Consider the following 12267-nt stretch of genomic DNA (forward strand, 5'->3'; position numbering starts at 1 on the left):
ATACAGCCGAGGCTGCGAGAGCTGCACTGGCTGCCAATTGTATACCGGATCCATTACAAGTTGCTGGTCATTACCTGTAAAGCCCTATATGACCGAGGACCTGTCTACCTTAGGGACCATCTCTCCCCATATGTACCCCAGAGGGTGCTGAGATCAGGTTTACAAAATCTACTGATCATCCCCGCGCTGAAGGAGGCCAAACTGAAAAACACAAGGGAAAGGGCCTTCTCAATCATGGCTCCCCACTGGTGGAATAAATTACCAGAGGAGGTGCGGGCCCTGCAGAGTCTTGCCCAGTTCCGTAGGGCCTGCAAGACTACCCTCTTTCAGCTGGCCTTTTCTTAATGCAGATCCAGCTGTACCATCGTTAAATGAGTAAGATTGGAAGTTTTGAAAATATAGCACCAAGTATGATCGTAATGGTTTTAAGAGAATTTTTAGGAAATTATAATGTTGTAGATTGTTTTATTATGTAACCTTTGTATTTTATATTATGTTGTGAGCCTGCTTCGGCAGGGAGGGCGGGGTATAAATTAAATGTTATTATTATTATTAAAATCAGAGGTCCTGTATCTGGGTTGAGGTGATTCCAGGGTGGAAGGTCAACTGCCAGCACTTGACAGTGTGCCTTTAACAACAGGCCAACTGTCAATAGCTTGGGTGTTATTTTAAATGCCTTCTTGTCAATTGTGGCACAGATCATGTATGTGACCTAGCTGGCATTCTTTCATCCTCACCAGGAAAGGTTACTAACTTCCTACCTGTCTCGCCAAGACCTGATTACAGTGATCCATGTAATGATCACCTCCAGCCTGGATTACTGTAACTCACTCTTAAGGCTAATCTGGAAATTGCAGCTGGTCCAAAATGCAGCTGTACAGGTCCTCATGGGTATTCCATTGAGGGCACATATTCAACCAGTCCTCTACCAGCTGCATTGGCTCTCTGTTGAGCACTGGATCAGGTTTAAGGTTTTAGTACTAACCTTCAAAACTCTAAATGGTCCAGGACCAGTGTATCCATGGGACCAACCATCTCTCTCCGTATGTCTCCCAAAGAGCAGTGTGCTTAGCTAATGACAACTGGCTAGTGATCCCTGGCCCTAGAGAAATCTGGCTGTCCTGGACCAGGGGCCTTTTCAGTCCTGGCCCCAACCTTTGGAACTTGGGTCTAGTGAGACCAGGCTGAAGTTGCAGGACCTGAAAAAATTCTGCAGGGCCTGTAAGATGGAGATGTTCCACCAGGTATATGGTCGAGGATAGAAACGTTTAGATGAACACTGACCTAATACTACAGCACTATTTCCCTTCAGACATCCCTTCCAGATAGTGAACTGTAATGCTGATGACACCCAGCTATTTCTACTGATAGTTTTTATCTGCTATCATGAGTTAAATGTTATAGTTTTACTATTGTAAAGTTAACATTGTAACTGTTTTATTAGGTTGCAATCCACCCTGAGCCCTGCAGTGCAGGGAAGAGCAGGAAAGAAATTGAAAGTGATAAATAAAGTATTAGGTGCCTTCTGGTGAGTTGTAGGGCCTTGCTAAGAAGCTCCTACAAAAGCCTGCTCTCTTTAATGAGGCAGGAAACAAACTGAGGAAAGTGAGTGACTCCACCCAGAAGACAGGAAGTCTGGAAAAATTTTAGTCCCTGCCTTTGATGGACGGACGGGAATCACCCATGTCAAGATGCCCTTCCCCTCAGAGTGAAAATGAATGTGGGATGTATACTTGGTGTAACACCCAATAGTAGCCAAGTTGTTGCATTCCATACAACTGGATTTTCTGAGCTGACTTCAAGGACAGATCTCATGTAAAGTAGATTACAATGATCTGGTCTCAGTGTTAGCAGAGTATGGCTCCAGATAGCTAGATCAGCTTTGATGAAGTAGGGGGCCATGTTCTAGGCTAAATCAAGTTGGAAGAAAGCTTTTTCTTTTTATCCACATCTCCAGCAATAATGCAGGATCCAGTATAACCCTAGGCTCTTAAACTAGTCAGCAAGAGGTAGGATGACCCTATCAAATGTGAGAAGCACAATGCCTTTCAAGATTCAGCCTTCCAAAACGGCAGTATATTCCTTACTATTAAATAATGAAAATGCATATGTACACAGACAGAGGTTCCACAATCTCTCTGGGCCAATACTAATGTGTAGCTTGTGTTCAGTGTATGCATTGCACTGTTTTCTGTAGTTTAGACATATTTTAAAGAAGGGGTGGTTGAATTAATTTGTTACGAGGGCCGTATCTCACATAAATGGGAGTTTGTGGGGCCAGGCCATGTGTATCTTAAAATGTAGTGTCAGGTAGCAGAGATATAAACTTTATAAAGGACACAAACACAATTAAAGATATTATTTTTTAACTTAAAATACAAACATGCTTAAAACTCTTGCACAATTTGGAAAGGTGGGGGAATAATGGAATTTGGCAATGCAATTTTAAAAATAAAACATCAAATTTAAAAATAAAACATGTACTTAATCTTACATGAAAGTTACTTTAAAACATTTCTATCTTTATTGATATTTTAGTTACCATAGCTGTAATTTAAATAGTTTCCAATTTATCAATATTTTTTTACACTGGCATTCAGAATTGAATGTAATATTCCACATGAAGCCTTACCTCTGTTGATTAAAGCAGCCCTGTCAGTTCCAAAGCCTCAGATATACCTGTTTTATTAATATAGACTAATGTGGCATCTTTCACTTGAAAATATATTAACAGTGTAATTAAATAGCATGATCTGTGATCTACTAAAACCTTTCTAGGTATAGCTACTACTTAGACACATTACCAATACTTTGTTGTTGTCATTCCATTTTATTCAACTACTCCATATTACTGATCTACTACTAAGATTAATATTCGTCTTTATTTTGAAGTGTTGGTATTGCTCTCTGTTCTGTGAATTGGACATATACTGTCTGTCCACTTCACAGAAGTGAGGAGTCCTAAACTTGTAGCTGTGGATACTTTCGGAATTTTGAGAAAGGGTACTAGATGTCACTACAAAATGGGTGCTATCTGGAGAACAATCACAAAATGGCTGTCTAGGGATGGGACTAATCACAACATATTCTGGGGTTTCAGATTAAACATTGTTCCACCTGTGTGGGAAGGAGCACTGGGTATGATTATGGTGGCCCCATCTCTGGGAGTCACCTGCACAGTGCAAATATGTGAATGGAAAAAACTGCCCCAAACTGCCTGAAACACAGGAGACACAGAATATCAACAACAGCTGCATCAGTTAAAGAATCACTGTGGCTACACTACTGAATGGATCAAGGGAATGCTGTGGATTAGGGGAATGCTGTAGACATAGTTTATCTTCATTTCAGTAAGGCTTTTGATAAAGTTTCACATATTATTGTTGAGAAGTTGGTAAAATGTGGTTTAGATCCCATTATTAGGTGGATCTGTAACTGGTTGACAGATCGCACCCAAAGAGAGCTTGCGAATGGTTCCTCATCCTCTTGGAGACAAGTGACAAGTGGAGTTCCTGTCCTAGGACCTGTTTTGTTCAAAATCTTTATAAATGATTTGGAGGAAGGAATAGATGAATGCTTATTAAATTTGCAGATGATACTAAATTGGAAGGGATAGCAAATACAGTAGAAGGCAGAGCCAGAATATAGGATGATCTTGACAGGCTGGAAAACTAAAACAAAATGTATTTTAACGGATAAATTTAAAGTTCTGCCTTCAGGTAAGAAAAATCATATGCATAATTGTCTTGGAAGTGGTATGTGCAAAAAGGATCTAGGGATCTTAGTGGACCATACACTGAACATGAGCCAGCAGTGTGATGCAGTAGCTAAGGCAAATTCAATTCTGGGCTATTTCAACAGAACTATAAAGTCCAGATCACATGAAATGATGGTATCACTTTGCTCTGGTAGACCTCAACTAGAGTATTGTGGTCAGTTTTGGGCTTTTAAGAAGGGTATAGACAAACTGGAACATGTCCAGAGGAGGGCAACCAAGATGGTGAGAAGTCTGGAGACCAAGTCCTATGAGGAAAGGTTGAAGGAGCTGGGTATGTTTAGCTTGGAGAGGAGATGACTGAGAGGTGATATGATGATCACCATCTTCAAGTACTTGAAGGGCTGTCATCTAGAAGATGGTGTGGAGTTGTTTTATATGGCCTCAGAAGGTCAGACAAGAACCAATGCATCGAAATTATAACAGAAAAGTTTTTGACTTAACATTAGGGAGAACTTCCGGACAGTTAGAGCAGTTCCTCATTGGAATAGGCTTCCTCAGGAGGTGGTGGGCTCTCCTTCCTTAGAGGTTTTTAAGCAAAGGCTAGATGGCCATCTGGCAGCAATGCTGATTTTGTAAATTAGGCAGATTATGATAAGGGGGGTGGGAAGGGTTGCACCAGTGCTTAGTTCTCATGGCCCCTTCTTACATGCCCAGGGAAATGCTGTTTGCGACTTTGGGGTCAGACAGCACTTTTCCTTCAGGTCAGTTTTGCCAGGGATCCTGGAGATTTTTTTGGGGGGTGGGGTGGGGTTTGGCCATCTTCTGGGCCTGGAGCAGGGGTCACTGGGGTCTGTGGAGGGAGGTATTTGCATTGTGCAGGGGGTTGGACTAGATGACCCTGGAGGTCCCTTCAAACTCTATGATTCTATGAATGAATTCTGTGAAGACCCAGGTTCAAATTTCCACTCATCACGAATTTCACTAATGTGATCTCAGATCAGTTCTTCAGTCTCCACCTCACAGAGTTGTTGTGAAGATATGGATAAAAGGGAGTATATCACTCTGCTCTCCTTGGAGGAAGGGTGTAATAAAATTAAACTTAATAAAAATTACCTTGATGAATCCACCAAGGGTTTATAGAATCCAGCAGGGGAAAAGGTTTTCAGAATGTCCCTACATCCCATCCAATTGCTCAAGGGTTCTCTTTTTCCTCCTCCTAATTGCAAATGTACATGGTCTAGAATGCATGTTATTAAGGCAACAAAAAGGATCAGGCCAGAAACAAGATTTAAGTTTCTACATCTTGAGGAATCCTGCATATTTATTTAAAAAAAAACCTTGTGTGCCCCCTATCAAGGAATCTGTCCGAGGTGGCTTACAATATAAAAATAAATCCAGCATTGAAATACCCAACCAACATCAAAATATAGGCCATAAAAATTCACCAGACAGCTTAACAGTTTTGAGACCAAAATACTGTTTTAAAAATCCAATCCTTTAAAATTGTTTAAAAAAAAAATCAATCCGCAATTTAAGGCTGGGTGAACAGAAATATTTTGGCCTGGCACCTAACAGAAAGCAATGTAGGCGCCAGATGAGCCTCAAAGGAAAGAGTATTTCATAAAAGAAGTGTCACTATTGAAAAAGTTCAGTCTACCGCTCCCCCCTCTAAAAAAAACCTCAGCCTAAGCAGGACTGCAAACATTTAATACCATTACAGGACTCATTTTGGGCAGGAGCTCACAGGACCTCCAGAACCTCTAAATTTTATTGTGCTCTTTCTTTCTTACCCTCCCCCCCAAATATTTGCTTCTTGGCTCCATTGTTCAAACCCCCTGGGAGAATTTTGCTGAACTCTTAAGTTTTGACAAACTTTCTAATATTTTTTCCTCACACAAAAAAATGGAAAATAACCAAAACATATAAAGCAGACAGATGGAAACCTTCAACATGCCACTGTGGCCACATAGGAGAAAGTAATTTAAGAAGTATGATGGGAGTAAGGTTTTATTATGACAACTATAATTCAAGAAGCATTTTAAGGTAGATGCTGAGCTGGTATAATTTAGTACATTTTCCGGTGATGTCAGGGTTTGCAGCACATGCAAATGAGTTGTGCTAATGAGCTCTGGCACCTTTTTCTACAAATGACCCCTGCATTAGAATATTGAGACGCTAGGACTGAAAGAGAAAATAAAAAGCAAATCCAATCAGAAACTAATTATGCAATTGAACCACTTCAAACTTTAGTATCCTAAATGAAAGCATAGGTGCTGAGATAAGCGGATCAATAATTTAGCTCCTCCTCACCCTCATTCCTCAGCTGAATGTTGTTCTCAAATGATTCAGAAACTGCCATGTCTTATTTATTGTTATATTTAATTTTACTAAATATATATATACTAAGGGTAGGAACACAAAATATAATCACAAATTTGTTGCAGGACAACAGCATAACCAAGCCATAAGTAGGCTCCCTAAAAATTACCTAAAATATTGTCAGCTATGGTAAAGACTTTAGAATATTATTAGCTTAACAGAACACAAGTACACTTTGTTTTAATGCTTAAATTTTGGTTTGGTAACTCCAGACAGGAAATTGACCTGAGGGCTGGTGACTCAGCCAGTATCAAAACCAACACGAAGCTTCCACAACAGTAACAAATAAGTAACTCCCAGTCTATAAAAGAGCGCTTTAAATAAGATTGTTCAAACTGCGCTAAGTCCCCCTATCGACCGCACCATTATCTTTCAACCCTATCAAAGCACGACCACGCGACAACTGCCGTTCCACCTTAAATCTTTTATCAGTTTTCGCGTCCAGCGACCAGTAATTTCTTAAACCCACCATAAGGGGGAGGAGCCACACACAATATGCTAAATAGTTGTAGTTTATTTGCATAACCGTCGAAATGGCCGAGGCGCGGATTGGCCGGCGAAAAAACGACACTCGCGCCTCCAGCGCCCCGCTTTTCCGAAGGAGGTGTGGCCAAAAAGGAGTGGGAGGAGATCAGTGCTCATTTGCATAACGGCCAAGCGCGTGCAGTGGGTTGTGTTTTTTTGAATCAGCGGCGGTGGCGGCAGAGGAGGCAGACTGGAGCGCTCGCGGGTAGCGCAGTGAAACACTGGCTGTGGCGACGGAGAGATTCGCAAACTCAGGTACACCTCAGACCCGAGAGGGAGGGCGTGGGGTCACCATTTAGCTGTTATGTTGTCTCGGAAATGGTAGCTCCCGACGGCTAATTGACCACTAAATAACTGGTGCGAATTCCCCCGGGCAGCTCTTTACCTCGAAAGGTATTTCTTTTTTTTTGTTATTTTCGAGTCTCTCTAACCTGCCTTTTTCGAGTCTCAGTTGAGCTGGAGCCTTCCTGCCGGATCAGTGCTGCGCCCAAGCGGTAGTTTGTTCTCGCTCTTTTCCTCCTCCCATCTTGAACGCCGCTCTGGCGATTTGGAGGACTTATCTCTGATGACAGGAAATATGTGTTTAGGCATGCGCAGTGCATAAGCGCGCCTGGAGTCCTCGTTTTTATTTTCCGTGCAGTGGAGAGGCGTCGACGAATTTAACCACGAGGAGTTATTAACGTGGCGAAGGATCAAGACTTTTTGCCTTGTTCACGAGGTGAACAAAATAGGCTGGCGTTTGGAACGTTCGGTTAGTAGTTCTCCATTTTGATTTGTTGGTGTACTGATGGGGCTGTAGTCTGAAAAACACTTGTAGGTAATTTTCAGGTAAGGTAGTTAATCTTTATAGAAATATTTGAATATTATTTCATAGTGTATATGTGTATAATGTATACATAAAATTAACTGTTTTTCTCTGCGTGGAATTTGGCAGTGGCTAGTTGTAATTATTAATCTCATTTGGAAAGCATTGCAAACACTTCTAAAACTCTTGGTTAAAGTGTTCATATTATATATACATACACAATGAAAAGATATTTGAGTATTTATGTAAACAGTAAAAGATTAGCTACATAATTAAAAATTACTTATATATCTAATACATAAAGTAAAAACAGAATGAAACACTTCAACTATGTATCTTGTGGTATTTTCAGTATTCCTCCAACACTGTTACCTTGGTGTCTTTGCATAACAGTGTCACACTGGTCTTTCTGTACTGCTGGTTACTGTGTATGGGCACTGAGAAGTGCCAAACTTTGAACTTCTTCATGTGGGGCTGGCATGGGTTGTAGGTAAAGTCCTGGGGAGGGGTTTCTTTTATTGCACTGTATGGCCCCAGAGTCAGAAATGACTGGCGCTTGCACAGGGAACTACCTTTACCTTTTTATGACCTTTACACAGGCCATTTTTGTATTAAATATGCTTGTACAGCAGTTGTGAAACCTGTTGCATGGATTTAAGGTGGCAGTAGAATATGGTATATGTGGTGATTTGGAATATATTTGGGTTGTTCTGTTTTCTGAAATGCAATAGATAACATTGTTGACTGAAATGCTGTACCACAGTTTGGGAAGGGGGTAAATGGAAGCATTGGATACCTGAAGCGCTATTGCTTGAAGGCAAGTCCTTGATACCATGCTAAGAGCATGCTCTAATTTTCATGTATATCAGTGTTTAAAGGGGGTCTAAATGCCATGTTTACAATACAGCACATTTTTATCAGTAAGTAGAAGTAATAAGAGAAAAATATCTTCTTAGGATTACACTAGAGACTACTGAGATAATAAATATGAAGTTTTTCAATTTAAAGCGCAATATAAATGTTGAGTGTTTTCTTGTTGGCTTCTGGGGGGGCTCTCAGAGCTGTTCTGAGTCATTACAGAACTGGAGTCAGTGGGAGGAGTAGAACAAATTGGTTAAATGTGAAAATTTCCTACTGAAGTGGAGGGTTGTATATTTAGCTATAATCATATAGTTATATTTTGTGAATGTTTTGAAGGGTTATTTTAAAACTAGGTAATAACTTTTTTCTCAATTTCATTTTTCCTGCTGTCTTTTATGAGTTTTATATGATGTTGACAAATATTATATATGCATACATAATAGATTCTATGGCTTAATTACTCTGAATTCTGAACAAAAGTATGTTTGTTTATGAATTTTACAGAAGTCGAGCTTGTGCCAAGCAAATGGGGTAGATAATGATGTCTATTGCAAAGTTTAAATTAGTTACTTACATAAAGCTTCAAACTGTAGGCATGATCCTTGTCTGATGCTTGTAACTTAATGTTCCCATGTGTGTAACTTATATTAACTTAATTAATATGTACCCATGTAGGTGTACTGTTCGCATACAGAAAGATTCTCATAGGGGTTAAGCAGAGCTTCAACCTGCCATCCATTGAACTGCACGTGTGGTCCACCAAACAATCTTGTAAGGGAGGTCTGTGTGGTTCAGAATGGGGGAGGGGAAGGCTAGTTGGAGGGGTACAGGAAGTGTGCACAGACACCTCCCATTTCACATAGTGGCTGGGTGTGAGGGTCATTTGTGTATGTAGAGAGGGAGAGAACAGGTCTGTGGTATGCCTTATAGGGATTCCTCAGTGTGTGGACATTGGAATTGTGATGGGTGCCTATGTTCTTACAGCTAGATTCCTAAATGAAAACTATTAATCTAGTTTTAACTGGTGAAAATAAACAACACAGTTAAACTCTTCTTGTTTTATCCATGCAGTCAACAATTTATCTTGGATTTCTGCTGTGTTATTCTTGATGAGTTTTGTGCTGTTTTCTCCTGTTTTGCACTACTTGTAGCAATTAATTTTATATTGTATACCTACTTTTAGTATTTGAATTTTACAGTTTTAGTTGGTACTATTTTGATGTTTGTATTGTAATCTGCCCTGGGTGTTTTGTATTCTAAGGCAGGTACAATAATCTAAATGCATATACAGCAAATTGCTTGAGATTAATAGAAGTTTGAAATTATTTGAGGATATTGCTTTATGCTATCGCTTATAGAAAAATACAAGCCAACAGTATATCTATGCTGCCTAAATGCATTTTGTACATAGTAAAATTAAATATAAAAATGCAAGAAATTCTGTTGAAAATAGGAGACTGCTAATTTGTACAGTCTTATGTAAGAAGATTTGTTTATGATGTTACATTTTCATCCCTCTTTCTCTAAAGAGCTCACACTAGTACATGACTATTTCCCATTTAATCTTTCCAACTATATGAGGGAGGCTAGGTTCAAAGGCAGTAATAGGCCCAAAGTAGACCAGTGACTGAATAAGGTCACATCTCCATGTTCTGTTTTCTGTATTATGTTACATTTTAAATTTTGTTTACAAGGGCCACAATTCAATTGATTTGAGTTGTAGATTAGTTAACTAGATTTTTTTTTAGGTTGCAGCACCAAGCCTACCAGTTTTGTCTTCCATTTGCTACACATATTGAAGGAAAAAATCTTTTTTCTTCCTATTTTACACCTAAAATTACAGATGTATTGTATTTCAGAGTGGAAAGTTGCAGTGATGTCTTTCTCTCAATGGCACATGCCCTAGTGAAGCCAGACATTATTCAGTTGAGTTACTGTTAGTTACTTTTTAAAACCTGGATTTGTGCAGTGCTCAGAAGATTTTGACTTTGTTCCTTTTTTTGTATGTGTGGTTATCTATTTCGACTCTTGAATGTTACTGTAAGTCTGTTCTAGATTCCTGGATTTGTAGAATAAACATTAATTTTTTAGAGTGCATGTCAGCTTCTGTTGATTTTTAACTTACAGTTTAATCAGATACTTAAAGTATGCTCGTTAAGAGTCTGCAAACTTTGGTTTGGTTTGCTTGTCACTAAATGTGAGTTGCCTTTCCTACTCTTTCCTCAAAGCTTTCTAGTTTACATAGAACTTGGGAGTATCAGGGTTTTCTGTCATTTATGTTGAACATTGGAGAAAGGTGGGAGATAGTGGGGAGTGTTTTCTGAGTATTGCAACACATTACTGCTATGTTATATCTCTAAATTCCAGCAAAGTAAGAGAAGATTGTTCTCTTTCAAGATGCTTTCTTCATTTAGATCAGGGGTGGCCAACGGTAGCTCTCCAGATGTTTTTTGCCTACAACTCCCATCAGCCCCAGCCATTGGCCATGCTGACTGGGGCTGATAGTAGTTGTAGGGAAAAAACATCTGGAGAAGCTACCGTTGGCCACCCCTGATTTAGATGAACTTCAGGGTTGTGAGTCTCCAGGTGGGGCTTGGAGATCCCACGCTTTTACAACTAATCTCCAGCAGGCAGAGATTAGCTCCCCTGGAAAAAATGGCTGCTTTGAAGGGTGGGCTGTATGGCAATGTACCATGCAGAGGTCCCTTCCCTCCCCAAACCCCACCATCTCCTGGATCCCCCCCCCCAAAAGTCTCCAGGTATTTTCCAACACCAGCATGGCAACCCTAGAAAAGATTTTTTATTATCAGAAGTGGCATTTCTGGATCCCTTCTTTTTTCTGAGGTGTCCCTTCAGAGACACTTAAATTTTGGTTTTGTAATGCAGCTTTAATTGTTAAATATGTTTAATGGAACAGTTTCTGTTACTGTACTTTCAATGTAAAATTTCCATTCTGAAAAAAAATTACTTATACCTTTATTTTTCCCCGGTGGGACATAAAGCAGATGTTCTCTTACCATTTTATTCTTACAACCCTGTGAGATTGGTTAGGCTTGAGAGTATATATTAGACCAAAGTCACTCAACAAGCTTTACTGGCAGAGTGAGGATTCAAACATTAGTTTTCCAGGACCTAGTCCAGTACACCAGCAACCGCACCACATTGGCTGATGGTGTTTCATAAAATGTATTAATTAAAAGCTCTGTTATCTCCAAGTCAAGGTGACACAAGACATATTAAAAATATAAACATGTACATTTGTAAAACCATGAATTTTTTTGAGCAGGAATACAGAAACGCAGTTCTGGCTGGCGGCATCAGGGGGTGTGGCATAATATGCAAATGAATTCCTGCTGGACTCTTTTTACAAATAAAGGCCTACTTAAAACCTATCAATAATCAAGATTAAATTACCAAGAAAGCAGCCTAGTTTAAAAGCTCCTAAAATATACTGTTTTTAAAAAATCATATTAATATCTTCCAACTTCTTCAAAAACTCAGTTTCATCTGTAGGGATTGAGGTTCAGAAAGTAGGAACCAAATCTTAAAAGATTTGCCTGATTGTTTCTTTTGAAATTTAGTCCATTTTCAGGCAACTGTTCCTAGGAATAATGGATATTCTCATTTCACCCTGTGTGAAACGAAGATTCTAGGCACAATCTTTTTTATTTCAGTGGTATTTTGATAAATATACCCAAAATCAAATATCCCCAACATTTTTCAGTCTGTGGGCATTTTTGAAAATCTGATATAGGATGGTGAGCACAGCCACAAAATGGCTGCTGCCGGAGGTGGAACCAATCACAAAATGTCAAGGAATTAGTTTATGCATAACTCTAATAGCAACTTTTCAACATTTCTGACAGAAAACCTTTTATCAGAAAACCTTTTAAAATGAACATATTTTTTTAAGGTATTTTCTTGTACAGCCTACTGTTAGGCACTTAGTGAAGATCCTTGTGCTGTGGTAGGAGATCCT

General features: G+C 39.4%; 1 protein-coding gene across 3 annotated transcripts in view; it reads left to right on the plus strand.

Moving 5' to 3' along the window:
* Window positions 1–6629: 6629 nt before the first annotated feature.
* Window positions 6630–12267, plus strand: part of ATF7IP (activating transcription factor 7 interacting protein) — a 216181-nt gene continuing 210543 nt past the window's right edge. For 2 of the 3 annotated variants that reach the window (XM_060245309.1, XM_060245311.1), the window contains exon 1: window positions 6630–6877. The gene's annotated coding sequence lies outside the window, so the exon portion shown is untranslated. Of the gene's footprint in view, window positions 7374–12267 lie in introns of all 3 variants that reach the window. The other variant, XM_060245310.1, reaches the window with a different exon arrangement.

This window comes from Heteronotia binoei, chromosome 8, assembly GCF_032191835.1.
Source record: "Heteronotia binoei isolate CCM8104 ecotype False Entrance Well chromosome 8, APGP_CSIRO_Hbin_v1, whole genome shotgun sequence".
In the NCBI taxonomy this organism is placed as follows: Eukaryota; Metazoa; Chordata; class Lepidosauria; order Squamata; family Gekkonidae; genus Heteronotia; species Heteronotia binoei.